At 45.5% G+C, this 13,102-nt stretch overlaps 1 protein-coding gene across 8 annotated transcripts in view; it reads left to right on the plus strand.

Annotated features, from left to right (window-relative positions):
- NRXN3 (neurexin 3) overlaps positions 1-13,102 on the plus strand; it is a 1,701,263-nt gene that overhangs the window by 89,794 nt on the left and 1,598,367 nt on the right. The window lies entirely within an intron of this gene.

Here is a 13,102-nt window from a genome sequence, read left to right on the forward strand (position 1 = left end):
TTGCTTCTCTGTCCCAGCTGCCACCACCATACTCTTAGTACTGGATTCTTCTCCCAAACCCCTCTCAGGGCACTGGTCCCCCGGCTGTGGCACAGTGAGAACAACTGTGAACTGGGATGCAGATGACCTGAATTCTGGTTTCAGCTTCAACATTGTCCAGCTGGGTGGACATGTCAATTCCCCTGTCTTGGGTCTGTCTCTCTCATCTGAGCATCAAAGGATCCTGTACAACCTTATGCCACTGATCATAATTATAATTAAATAGCTAAATGTCTGTCTGGTTATTTGTGGCTCATCTCCCCACCCAGACTTTTAGTTCCAAGAGTGCGAGACCTGTGTCTCTTTTGTTCACTAGCCATCACCCCAGTGCCTAGCACGGTCCCTTGGCCATGGATATATGCAATGAGTACACGTCGATGGAATGAACTGGTAAACCAAAAGAGACGGATCTGCTTGACATACCAGCACTCTTCCACTTCTAAAATTCAATGTGTCTGTTCTCTCTGGAACAATCAAATTTTAATGTTTTTATTAGTTTTAACTGACCACAGACATTACAAGATAAAAATGGCGATTAATATTAATTATAACTCAAAAAGCATATTATCAATATGAAAATGTAAATTTCCTTCTAGGGGCTCCCTCTCTGCTTGCTTGATCTCTGCAGTTCCTGGCAGTGGAATGCCTCCTTGCCTGGGTTTCTGAGCTCCCTCTAGTAGGGTCTGCAGAATCTTGTTGAGCCTTTTAAAATAGGACTGGTACTAATTAGGCTACATGCATGGTTTTCAGGCTCAAAAAAAAATTATTTTAGGTTCAGAGCAAATACTGTACTAATTTCACATCACAACAGACCCTTGCTTTGCAAAGACAAGAAATCAACCTTGTTCATTTCCTGAAAATGAAAGAAAGGGAAGGGTATAAGGGAAAGCAGAAATGCTGACAGGTGCTAGTAGTGAGAAGGCCTCTGTTAGGGCTACTTGCTTTCTTCTGAGGTTCCCCAGGTCATTAGAAACTCCTTTTCTCAGGGCAAGGACCCTTGGGAAAGCACTCTGTTGAAACTCTCCAGCTAACTTGAGCCAATATATGACCCCCTCCTTTTCAAGCCCCTGGCAGGAACTGCAAATCAATCATGACCCTCTTTTCTTTCTAAGCTCATATGCAGCCTCAGACTCTTTCTTAACACGTTACTCCAGGATGTTACCAATCAAAAAAAATGGAACTAAGCATGGTGCCGGGCAGGTCATTAGGCATTGTATATACAATTGCCTCTTTTGATCTTCTTGACAACTCAAATTGATGTAATGATTCCCATCTCACAGATGAAGTTTAAATAACTTATCCAAGGTCACGTAATAGATAACAAAGTTGGGATTTAAGCTCAATGCTTATGGTCTTTTTGGTGCACTACATGCCTTGCAGGGAGCCCATCCCTCAGGGTTGTCAATCTGACCGCTGGCCTGTTTTGGTAAAATGTTCTTACAAGATTTCTCTCCACTTAATTGTTGCTGTTTATCCTCTGGGGACCACTGCAAGATTTCTCCAGCAAAAGACCTTGAAGCAGTCTCTGTCAATCCCAAATGCCCCATTAATGCGAAGTGTGATACTAGATGGCTGTATATGGCTGCCCTATCATGTTTATACACTCTCTTGGTTATTAGATTTACTATAACTGCATCCCCAGCAGTTATTTTGAGTCTCTAGCACCTAAGTCTGTGTCTGGCATGTAGTTAAGTGGTCGATAAATGTTAGCTATTTCAAACTGAACCAGATACAAAGTCTCACTATGAGAACTAAAAGGGTGAGGATAGAGGCTTGTGATAAATTGAAAGGCTTCCCAGCTGTTCTGAGAGCCTCAAAGCCAGCCTTTCTCAAACTGTGTTCTGTGAGATGTTACTAGGTGTTTTGCGGAAGAAAAAGTGTCCAATGTTCCAGAAACATTGGGAAAACTGCAGACTATATCCCCTCTTGGACTTCACAATGTACCTTAGTGTAGGTGTGGCTTTCTGAAGTCTTGCCATAGAGATACTTGATTACCTTGCTTTAGCTCACTGTTTTCTAAATGTATTTGACCACACTTTTTTTTTTTTTTTTTTGGCAAGCAACTCCTATTCACATCTTGCTGGGTGTTGTATTTTTATGGAATTCAGTTTTGGGTATGTTGCCCCAGTTTATAATTCTTTCTCTGAAATATGGATCTGGAGATCCTGCCCAGCAGAAGATATTGTGGACACTCAACAGTTTCCATCAGTTTTCCACACCAATTTCTTGAAATTTGCCCCCATGTCACATAGGGTGATAGATTTGGGTGGTTAGACCAGAGAAGGAAGAAATAATCGGGGAAGGGTGGGTGGTGCTGTGGGAAGGAAAAGGGCTTTGGATTCAGAGAAATCTGAGTTCAAATCATTGCTACTACTTATGAGTTAAGTGGACTTGGGGATATTAACTTCTCTGAGCCTTGGTTTCCTCGTCTGTTAAGTGGGTCTACATCAGGATTAAATGAGGTCATATACGTCCGACACTGCCACAGGTACCTGACACATAGGAGGCCTTTGGTAAATAGCAGGGATTATAATGAACTGTGATCCCTGTATTTCTCTTCTTTTAAAATTTCTGTTGTAATATCATTGTGAATAGGGGCTCTACTTAATGTTTTTCATACCAGGATCTAGCATAGGGACCAGTAAGGAATTGCCACTCGATTAATATTTCTGGAGTGAATACAGGAATGACATAGCACTTTATTGTTTACAGAATGCTTCCACATTTACAGTCTCATTTCAGCCTCACTGCAACCTGTTCATGTAATTGGAGTCATTATTCCTGCTAGTTATGGGTGGGAAAGCTGAGGCTTAGAGAGGCTGTGTGAGTTGCCCAAGGTCAGAGAGCTGGTAGTAGGCTGGAAAGTCAGGGCTCAAAACCAGGGCTTCTCTAAGCAAAATGTGGTGTACAGTAGTCCCCTCTTATCTGCAGTTTTGTTTTCCATGGTTTTAATTGCCCACAGTCAACCATGGTCCAAAAAAAAAAGGAAAATTCAGGAAATGAACAATTTCATAAGTTTTAAATTGTGTGCATTTCTGAGTAGCATGATGAGATCTTGTGCCATCCTGCTCTGTCCCACTCAGGATCCCCACCCATCAACATCATCTGATCCTGACGTCCAACCACTGACATCACCAATGCTCCGGGATCACCCGAAGTAGATAATCTTTCTTCTGACCTATCATCAGAGGGTCATTCATAGCTAAATGCTACGTAACAATGCCTACATCATTCACCTCACTTCATCTCATCTCACATCATCACGAGAAGGGTGAGCACAGTACAGTAAGATTTTGGGAGAAAGAGAGACATCACATTCAGATAACTTTATCACAATATAATTGTTCTATTTTATTACTAGTTATTATTGTTAATCTCTTACAGTGTCCATCTGCTGTGAGGACTTTTCTAAAACCCTTGTCTTGTTAGGTGGGGCCTAATGCAGGTACCAGCCTCATGGCCTAAGGTGGGGAGTTAGCAGTTAGCTGGAGATGCCTTTTGTTTGCAAGGCTTAAACAACTGGATAATTTATGAATTAAACTTATCATAGGTATATATGTATAGGAAAAAACGTAGTATATATAGTGCTCCGTGCTATTTGCAGTTTCAAGCGTCCCCTGGTGGGTCTTGAATGTAGTCCCCATGGATAAGGGGGAAACTACAGTATACAAACAATGGAGTATTATTCAGCCTTTAAAAGGAAAGAAATTCTGACACATGCCACAACATAGATGAAGCTTGAGGACACTGTGCTAAGGGAAATAAGCCGGTGACAAAAGGAGAGATACTCTATGGTTCCACTCATGTGAGGTTCCTAGAGTAGTTAACTTGCTAAAGACAGAAAGTGGAAGGGTGGTTGCCAGTGGCTGGGTGCAGGAGATATAGATAGCTGTTGTTTAATAGGTACAAGACTTTCAGTTCTGCAAGATGAAAAGAGTTCTGGAAATGGGTGATGGTTGCACAACATTATGAATGTACTTTGTGCCACTGAACTGTGCACTTAAAAATGGTTAAGATGGTAACTTTTATGTTATGTGTATTTTACCACAATAAAAATTTTAGGAAAACAAAACAAAAACCCCAGGGCTTCTGATTCTAAGCGTGGGGCTGTTTCCCACATTCTACAACAGCGCCCCCTACAGAGGAGCAGACATAAGCCTCCTCTTCCAAGGCTCTTTGTACTGAATTGCAGAATTTGCAGAACTCACCTCCACTGAAACCCTTGCTTCTTCCAGATCATTCTTCTAATTGGCATAAGCCCTGAGGAGTTAGTCTTTCCAGAGAGCGAGGAATTCTTAGAAAGAGGGCAAAAACTCTGTCTCATGGAAATCGCTCAGGTGAGGAAATGTAATAATTATGATTCACCAGCATTGATTAGCACTCCCTCAGTGCCAGACACCCTCTCAGTGTTTTTGCATACGTTAACTCCTTATAACCCTAACATCAGTCCCCATGAACTCTTTTCATCTTGCAGAACGGAAGATAAGTAGATTGTCCCCATTTTACAGGTGGGGAAGTTGAGTCTCAGGTTAGCTAACATGCATGAGCTCATATACATAGTGTGTGGAAGAGCCAGGATTTTCACTCAGCTCTTCCTGCCTCTTAACCCCTGTGCTCTCTGCAGGCGACAGGGAGATTGAAAATGTCTGCATCTAGGCTCTTTTCCTAATTTGAGGATTGACTGATTTCTTTCCCCTCCTGTGATGCACTCCTCTCTTATCCTGCCAGATGATGGGGCATCCTCTCATGTTGGTCAGTTTCTGCTTTGATTTCCTGGTGTTCTCCGAGATGCAGGTGTGTACTTTTCTCCCTGTGGGTCATGCTCATTTGGGGAGGCCAACACCCATTTCTTTACCTAAGAAGTTGGCACTTGGAGCCTGTCTCCAGCAGTGTCCATCCGCTATGAGGACTTTTCTAAAACCCTTGTCTTGTTAGGTGGGGGCCTACTGCAGGTGCCAGCCTCATGGCCTAAGGTGGGGAGTTAGCAGTTAGCTAGAGATGCCTTTTGTTTGCAAGGCTGGATAGAAGGCTCAACTGGGTACTTTGCGTTTACAAGGGAGGTGTCAACAAGCCAGAAGAAACATTAATAATAACAGTTTCAGTAAGTGTTTATTGAATATTTACCCTGTGCCTGGCGTTGTACCAAGCACTTTGTATGAATCATCTCATTTGGTCCTCATAGCAGTCATTTCAATTAGGTACAGTCAGTTCTGCTATAATGCTTGTTTCGAAAATGCAAATTTGTTCCAATGCTATTGATATATTAGGGAACAATTTGAGCATAATAATTTTGCTTTTGATTGTGCATGATTTTGCCCATGAGAAGCTCTAGGTGAAGGCAGAAAACTGCAGCCAGATGAACCAAACTGTGTAGGAATGCACAAAGCGCACACACCTGAACACGTACCAGCTACTTCAGTTACCAGGCATGTTATGAGCCACACCCATCAGCATCTGGTGTTATAACTTCCTGTCCAACTTCAGATGACCCTTCTTTCATTACTTCAAAGCAACTTGCAAGTTTCCCACTTCCACAAGCAACTTCAGGTCTTTTTCAAGCGCTATACTTACTGTATCATTTATGCATTCCTTAACCATTAACACGTGTAAAACGGGTTCCTATCTTTCATTATGTGTCACTGATGAAGTTTTGGGGTACTGTGCCCCAATCCTATTTTCCCTGTAAGCCCTGTGGTTTCTACTACGTGATTTTGCATAGCACATTGACTTTTAGGGATGCGTGGGTGCTTCTAGCTGAATTGACTCCACTGCCATTATTCCCATGCGGCTGAAGAGGAAGGTAAAGTAAGAAACTGAACAAAAATATTTTTAATAACAAATAGCGAAGACAGGATTTAAAGCCCAGATTGCTTTACCCCCCGTCTGTGCTCAGAACCTCTAAAGAATTAAAAAAAAAAAAATCACGAAGAACAAAGCCCACTGTCTGCACTGATCTCCGACTGTATCTGTAACAAGTAGATTCCCTCTTCTCCCAACTGTCAGTCAAGCTCAGGCTCCTCAAGCCACAGCCACTACAAGTGTGTTGTAGCCCCTAAAGTGTTCGGGAGCAGCGGAGACCTGGCCCACAGGAGTGCCATCCTCGTTCCTTCCTGTTTTTCATCCTGCCCCTCTCCCCGCCGCTGCCTTCCCAGGCAGCCTGGCACCTGACACAGCAGCTACCCCTCCGCTCCATCTTGCAATCTGGAGTCATTAGCATCAAAGAACAAAAGCAAACAGCACCAGGGCTTGGGAGGGCTCAGTCTTCTACAAAGGCGGATAAATGGGCTCTGTGTCGGGGATGAAGCTAACACCACCTGGCCTTTTGTGGAAAGACAGCTCTTCCTGTGTTTGAAGAGCTCAGATACTGAGAGCCAGAAAAAGCCCCAGAATGCAGGAAACCCAGCCTCTTTGCTGCTGGAAGTTTGCTTTAGCTCTCAACTAAAAAAAAAAAAAATACTGTTTCTATATATTTGTTCCTGAAGTAGAGGGAAGAATCTTATGCTCATTTTCTTCAGGAGCAAGAAAGGATAGACTGTTGGGGAGATGCAGTCTTTGCCTTTTTAATTTTTTTTCTCCTAACGTTAAGTCAGGTGTAATCCTGAGTTGAGAACCTGCCCGATGTTTGTGGGCCTGGGATAAGAATACACATGGAGGCTAGGGGTCAGCCTCCCTTCTCTCCAGTTGCAGCACCACAGATATCCTTGTGCACATTTTTGTGGGTGCCCCAGCTTGTAGAAGTCAACAGCTCCTGCAAATAGCTTCCCCTTGGCCATTTCTTGACACAAGAGTACACACATCAGTGGGTCGGTCTGCTTTGGGGAGAAGGGACACAGGGAAGAGACCCACATGGATTTGGGGCAGTTTGGGCAAGGAATTCAGAGTACCTGAGTACCTGAGTGTCCTCGGGGTTAGTGGCAGGTGTTGCTGGTGCTGGGTGGGAAAATCCAGCTGGCCCTGTGGACTGCTCAGTTCATGTGGTGGGATGTGGCTTCAGGAGGGCCAGGGCAGGGTCCTCTAAAGTGTACAGCCCAGGCAGGACCTCCAGTTGTCCAGACTTACGGTCACACTGCATTTGGCCGCCTCCTTCTGCCTGGGCTATGCCTTTTTCTCGCTCCTATGAGATGCCCAGTATTCGTATCCCTAATTTATAGCTTGATGGGTCAGATGGTACCTATCCTGGTTTACTCTTTTATTCAGAAATATAGGTTGACCCTTATCTGATGTGCTACTCTGAATATAAGATGCGTTAGTAATGACAGAGCCTCTTCACTGGGTCTTAATTTCGTTATCTGTAAAATGGGATGAATAATGTTCCTACCTGTTAGGGTTGTGGTGAGAATTAAATGAGAAGATGTATAGTAAGCACTTAGGACAGTGCCCAGCACACAGAGGATCCTCAATAAATGTGAGCTTTGTTATGATTCGTATTGATTTGCGCCAGGGACGTAGAGGCATTACCCCATTTTATCCCCAAATTCATCCTCTGGTATGTGATGACGGACACAGTAATTGGCTCTGGAACAGACATGTGACCTAAGCCAAACCAATGAGCGCCTTCCCAGGGAATTTACTGGAATTACCCGGAAATAGGCTGCTCTCTTTTCTCTAGACCTGCCAGATTCCATCTTTGTTACCATATGGAGACAACTCACCTGATAATGAGGCCAACGCTGAAGAAAACAGGGTTCGTAATCGAGTAAGGGCATTAAGACAGACCCAGAGTCCAATCCCAGCTCTGCCTTTCTGTCCATAGGCACAGACCTTAACTTCTCTGAGCCTCAATTTTCTCATGTGTAAATGGAGACACCAATAACATCTATATCAGTGAGTTGTATCAATTGAGATGATCTAGTCACTATTCATTGCATATTGCTGAGCACATCTTGTAGGCCAGCTCCTCCTTAAACACTGGGGATACAAGCAGTGAATGAAACAGGCAGTACTGCTCTCATGAAGCTTATATTCCAAGGGGGATTTAAACAATAAAAACAGACCCATCCTATAATGTCAGATAGTGATTAGTGCCATAAAGAAAGGAAAAGCTGGGTCAATGGTAGAGGAGGGTCCCCATTTTAGAGAAGCTGGTTAGAGAAAAATCTTTCTAAGAAGGAACATTTGAATGGATACCTGAAGAAAGTGAGGACCAGTCTTACATCTGTCTGACAAAGACTGTTCTGGCAGGCAGCGGAATAGCAAATGCACAGGCTCTAGGCAGGACCTGCTCCATTCATGTTAGTTCCTTCTGCTGTTCGACAGGAGGGCTGAGGACCGGCCCATATAAACTGGCACCTTCCCTCTCCTGTCTTCCAAGCTCTGGCACTCACACTGACCTCAGTGGATGGCAGGTGCTTGAGACATTGTTGGGGGTGGGACCCTGATGAAAAGGAGTTCTGATCCAGGCTGGGGCCACCTCTGTTAGGAGTGCCATGCTCAAACCAGGGATGGGAAAGCCACAAGAGAGGAAAAGGATTTGAAAGCCACTGCCACCCTTCACCCACTCTCTTTGGCATCACAACCAGGGAAGAAGTAAATTAGGGCAGTCCCACCTCTACTCAGTGCCCCACGGACGCTTACTGCGTATTCAACAATAATTTCAGCCACAAGTGAGTATGCTCAGCGTGGTTATTTTAAAGTTAAAGGGAAACAATTTCCTGCAATTTGGGGAGATGTGGTTCTTCTAACCAGGTGGGGGAACGAAAGGACCCTCCATCTGCTTCTGTTGCAGAATATGGCTCAACCCGGGGAGCCCTCCCACCTCACCTCTCACTTGGGCTAGATCATTTCAAGAGGCAGAAGTCCAAGATTCCCCCACTTGCTACTTTTATACCTCCAAACACCCACCCCATGTCCCTGGAGGAGCTTTGGGGAGCATGGGGCAGGCTGCACAGCCAGGCTCCTGGAGGCGAGGTGCAGCCAAACCTTCTGGGACCCCACCTGGTGAACTCTGCCTTGGGTCTGACCTATTTTCCAGGAGAGAAAATAGAATATAGATTTAAATGCAGTGGCGCTCTGGAAAACTACAGGCCTAGCAGTGTGAGAAAATAAAACAGCAGGAGGGGGCTGAGGAAGTGTTGGCACAGGAGAGGATGCCAACTCCCCTGGATCAATCTCATCTGGTTGGCAACTGCCTTTTCGTTGGCAATTTGCGCCCACTTTTTATCTATCAAAAAATTGATACACACACACACACACATATATATATATATCTCCTCTGATCCGTCCTAGGGCCCAGTGTTGTTGCCTCATACACAGACTCCAGGCTGTGTACCAGCAGCAATGACAGCCTGAAGTGCTCTGGGGATGACCACCTTGGAAGTGGGGAGGCAGCAAGGCATGGAGTTAGAAACCCCCAGCTGCATCCTAAGTCAGACTTCCTTGCTGTGTAACCACAAGAAAGGTTGCTTTTCTAAAAAATACCCTTGGGCTTCCCTGGTGGCGCAGTGGTTGAGAGTCCGCCTGCCGTTGCAGGGGACACGGGTTCGTGCCCCGGTCCAGGAAGATCCCACATGCCGCAGAGCGGCTGGGCTCGTGAGCCATGGCCGCTGAGCCTGCGCATCCGGGGCCTGTGCTCCGCAACGGGAGAGGCCACAACAGTGAGAGGCCCGCATACCGCAAAAAATAAAAAAAAAATAATAATAAAAATAAAAAAATACCCTTGCCCTCCCATATATGAAGGTAATAAAATTACCAGCTAACATTAACTGAGGGCTTTCTAGATGCTAGGCACTGTTCTGAGCGCCTCCTAACAACCCTAGGAGGTAGGAACTATTAACACACCCATTTTATAGATAAGGAGACTGAAGCACAGAAAACTTAGGTGACTGGCACAAAGTCCATGCAGCCTGAAGAGCCAGAGCCTGAGTGCCAGTAATCCAGCTGTGGAGCCCCCTTTCTCTGCGTTAATCCCTATGACTTGGCCTGCAGGACATATGTACCCTTGGAGCCAGGGTGAGGGTGGGGGTCATCTTTACCAAACCACAGGGATTAAGGGTGGGAAAAGAGATTCCCCAGAAGACAACTGGGACTTGATACAAAAAGAAGGGGAAACGATGCTGGACGCACAATATACCAGATGGGTACTGTGGAGCTTCCGATCTCCCCCTATTCCGCTCTCCCACTGCCACACCCCAGCCTTTGCCATTTCATTCTGTTGGTCAGAATTGAGTGCAGAGATTCAGGTCACTCACTGCTTCTTGGAACAGGTGCCAGGTGATACTGTGTCTCTTTTCCTCAGGTTGGACATGAATGCTCAGAACTGCCTCTGGCTTGGCGCCACAATCAGGAACTGAGCTTGGACACTGACCCCTCAGCTAAAGAGGGTTTTTCGTGGTCTGTTGCCCCTCTTTGGCAAGAGGAGATACTGTATTTTTTATATGCAGGACTAGAACTGGGCTGTATTAAGGCTTCAGGAGGGAAAACAAAAGAAATAAGAATGGAATTTGTTTTGCCCCCTACTTCTGCTCACCTAGAATTTTTGAACTCCCCTTTACCCCAATTCTCACTGAGGAGTGGGAGGGAGGAAATGTAAGGCCAACTGGCCCGAGGCAGGGGAACACAATCAGATTCACAGGTTGCATCAGAACGAAATTCTCCGGACCACCCAGTTCCAGAAACTGCCCTGGAGACATTCCGGACCACCCAGTTCCAGGAACTGACCTGGGGACTTTGAAACCAGCCCAGCCTTCCCGCCTTTCGAGGGGCGGGACTAAGGGTCCCCCAGGATACCCGAAAAGACCACCAAATAAGGAATACCCTGCGCCCTCCCAGATTCACCACACCCCTTTCCCTTCTTCCCCTATAAAATCTTGCCCAACCCTCACCCGGGTGCGACTTCTCTGGCCCCTTTCTCTCGGACCAGTGAACCTCGCCCGGGAGTGCTCCCTAATAAAGCTCACTTGAAGCTTTCCTCTGTTTCTCGGTGCCGTTTGTTAAGATCCGACCTTACAGGAAAGAGACCCAGAAGGAGGGGAGGGCTGGAGCAACGTCTTCGTTCACAAGCAGAAAAGTTGAACCCAAATCACCAAACGAAATACAACTTAATTCCTGTTGTCAGGCTTCCCTGGTGGTGCAGTGGTTAGGAATCCACCTGCCAATGCAGGGGACACAGGTTCGATCCCTGGTCCGGGAAGATCCCACATGCCGCGGAGCAACTAAGCCCGTGCGCCACAACTACTGAGCCTGTGCACTAGAGCCCGTGAGCCTAGAGCCCGTGCTCCGCAACAAGGGAATCCACCGCAATGAGAAGCCCGCGCACCGCAACGAAGAGTAGCCCCCACTCGCCGCGACTAGAGAAAGCCCGCATGCAGCAACGAAGACCCAACGCAGCCAAAAATAAATAAATTAATTAAAAAAAATTTCCTGTGGTCTCTTGGTGTTTTCAGGGAGCCATCTGGTCAACATATTTGGATAATTCTGTCCGAGGTAATTCAAAATGGTAACAATCAGCGCAGCTAACGTTTATGCAGTGTTTGCCTTGTACTGAGTTAAGTGATTTACAAGTATTTAATCTCATTTAATTATCATAACACTATCACGAGGGAAGCTGTGTTATCTTCCCATCTTATAGCTGAAGGAAACAATCAAATTCACTGATTAACTCAAGGTCATCAAGCAGGTCAGAATTTGAACCTGGACTGTCTCCATAATTGAGGATTGTAAATACAGTGCCCAACTTAGTGTCAGAAGAACTTTGGGGTTCCAAGGTGTCCTGTCTCCCTTGGGTCTTGGTGCCCACGAAGAGTGCGTTTCTATGAACAACAGTGTTGACACTTTCACCACTGAACTCCACCATGTGTAAATAGTTTGATACCCTGCATAATGAAGGGGTATTTTTACGACCACTGTTCTAGGCAGTCCATCAGTCACGGTTAATGGCTCTGCTTTGTTATTTTCGCAGCGTGTTTTGCCTTTCCACCTCTTCTGTTTGGCCTCTTTTCTTCCTCCATGCTGCTACTCCACCCCTAAATCTAACAACTCACCAGAAAACCTGGAAGTGGGTGTGGCTGAGGAATGATTCAGAGCTCTCTGTAAGTCTCATTGAGCAAATACAGCTTCCAGGGAATGCAGGGTGTGGGCTGGAGAAATGCCTGGCTGTTGCTGCAGGTTAAGTCAGCGCCTGGATTCTGTTGGGGCAAGAGCCCTGAGGAACTCGCTGGAGCTCTGCAAATCTGATTGCTGTAGATTAGAAGCACATAGGGTAACTGGGAGGCTTTCACCACTTCCTCACGGCTTCAGTGCTCACTTAAGCTTGCAAACTGAATTCCGGTCCCATATGCCCTGGAGGGACCTGGGTTTCAGTTGAATGAACATTGAATTGGGTGGGATTCAAGAGATCCAGGGTCTTTTCTAGGATCCCTTCCCTGAACTAGCTGTGTGACCTTGGACAAGTCTCTCAACCTTTTTTCATCCTCCATCTTAGCAAAAAATAATTGAACTAGATAATGTCTACGGATGTCCCAGACCCACCATTCAGTGATTCTAAGGGAGTCACCCAGGATGGCCTGGATGGCCAGTGGTTTCGTAAAGTAACCCCATTCCTTTTCCTAAGCTGTAGTATATCCTACCAGGTCAGGTCTAGGGATTTTAACAATGCTTTGGGCTGCTCTCGGTTGGGCTTCCCCAGCATAATTCTATTTTACATTTGAGGGGAGGAGGAGGAGATTGTATTCATGGAGATGATGGGAGTGGACTGTTCTTCACTTTTTGAAAGTTCATTGGTTTAATTCAAATATTAACCTTCCCAAGGCTGGATGTTTATTTGTAGTTGTCAGAAGAGATTTCAAATGGCAATTTCTGTCATTAATGATGGTGTGAAACGCAAGGAGAAAAATTAGGAGAGGCAGAATTTCAATTTGTGTGGCAAGTGATCTACTCACACACAATCTCATGCACACACACTGCTGTCTGTGATGAAGAATGGTCACTGGGAATACTGGGGAGGGAGGGAATTATAAATGTTTTGTGATCTTGTGTCCTCCAGTCTTATGAAGTGAATAACGCTGCAATTTGCTCTTAATTCTTATGCCTTTTCCTTTGCTCCTCAAGGGAATGGTTTATTATTATC

Source organism: Orcinus orca, chromosome 2, assembly GCF_937001465.1.
Source record: "Orcinus orca chromosome 2, mOrcOrc1.1, whole genome shotgun sequence".
NCBI lineage: Eukaryota > Metazoa > Chordata > Mammalia > Artiodactyla > Delphinidae > Orcinus > Orcinus orca.